The 1,548-nt window shown below is 52.2% G+C and overlaps 1 protein-coding gene across 1 annotated transcript in view; it reads right to left on the bottom strand.

The window, feature by feature from the left end:
• ARHGAP23 (Rho GTPase activating protein 23) overlaps nucleotides 1-1,548 on the bottom strand; it is a 24,178-nt gene that overhangs the window by 6,829 nt on the left and 15,801 nt on the right.

The following is a 1,548-nucleotide window of genomic DNA, read 5'->3' as shown; positions in this document are numbered from 1 at the left end:
GTGTCCCCCGTGTCGCCGTGGATGCCATGGGTAGTTGTGTGTGACCGTTGTAATTGCAAATCCCGTGACAAAAGGGTTGCTTTTTATTCTTTTCCTTTTTCCCTTTATAACTTTTTCTTTTCTATCGGAGTGTCTGGCTTTAATAAAATTAATTTTTTTTTTTTTTGGCCTCTTTCTCTTTTTTCTGGACCCCTTTTTCCTCCCCACCCCCCCAATTTTTCTCCTTCCCACCCCAGGTTGGGAATCATCTCGCTCTGATGAGGATGGGACATCCCCAATTCTGTTGTTTCCTCCCCACAAGCTCAGAGAAAAATGGGATTTATCCTCCCATGGATAAATCCTTCCTGGAATAAAAATTCCCGGACCCTCAGCACCAGGAATTTGGGGTCTCTGCCCGCCTCCCCCCCACCCCAAAAAAAACATGGCAATGAATACCAGCAAAACCTTGAATAACCAGTTTATTTCCAATATATAGACCAGGACTGGAGGTGGGGGGGGAGAGGGGGCAAAGCAGGGAGATTTTTTGCGTTGGTTTGGGGGTTTTTTCCTCTTTTTTGCAGTTTTTGCAGATCCCGACGGGGCCATCGCGCCGGGAATGGGATGGGAAAGGGTTTGGGGGGGGGGGGGGAGTCGCGCGCGGGGCTGTCACAAGTTTTTTGATGTTTTTAAAAAGTCACCACTGGTCCAGCACGTCCCCTGCTCGGGGCTGGCCTTTCCGCTGAGCAAAACTTCTTAAAAAATCCTTATAAATCCTTTGGGATATGTTACAGGGGCAGAGTGGATATTTACAGGGAAAATCAATCAAACAAACAAACAAACAAAAAAAAACCCCAGAAAAAATCGAAAGAAAAGAAAAACAACAACAAAAAAATACGACTTTACAGCAAATATTTGCATAACGTATGAGAACGACACGGAGAGACGGTGACGGGAGGTGACACGAGGCCACCACCGAGCTGGTGGCACTTGTGTCCCCGCGTGGCCAGGCCGGGGGGTCCCCCCCACCCCGCACCCCCTTCCTAAAGTGCTTCTGGCCTGGGGGGCAGCAAGGACAGGGATGGTCAGAGCAAATTGGAAAGTTATGCAATACATCAAAAAATAATAAAAAGGGATAAATTACAATGAGACAAGATTGCCTCAGAAGAGTAAAACAGACACCAAAGTGGTCAAGCACCCAGGTCAGGGTGACAGCGCTGAGGTCCCCAAGGGACCCCAGTGCAGGGGAAGGGGGGTGGTCTCTGACACGGCATCCCCAGGGCGTGGAGAGGCTCTGACACTGAGGTGCCCAGGGTCCCCCAGGGCAGGGGTCTCTCATCGAGGTCCCCAGGGTCCCTGAGGTGCCCAGGGTCCCCCAGCACACAGGGGTCTGTGACATTGAGGTCCCCAGGGTCCCCCAGAGCAGGGGTCTGTGACATTGAGGTCCCCAAGGTCCCCCAGAGCAGGGGTCTCTGACATCGAGGTGCCCAGGGTCCCTGAGGTGCCCAGGGTCCCCCAGCACACAGGGGTCTGTGACATTGAGGTCCCCAGGGTCCCCCAGAGCAGGGGTCT

The sequence above is a fragment of the Corvus brachyrhynchos genome, unplaced genomic scaffold (assembly GCF_000691975.1).
Source record: "Corvus brachyrhynchos isolate BGI_N302 unplaced genomic scaffold, ASM69197v1 scaffold47, whole genome shotgun sequence".
NCBI lineage: Eukaryota > Metazoa > Chordata > Aves > Passeriformes > Corvidae > Corvus > Corvus brachyrhynchos.
The sequence above is the reverse complement of the archived record's forward strand: the minus strand, read 5'-3'. Positions and strand labels throughout refer to the sequence as shown.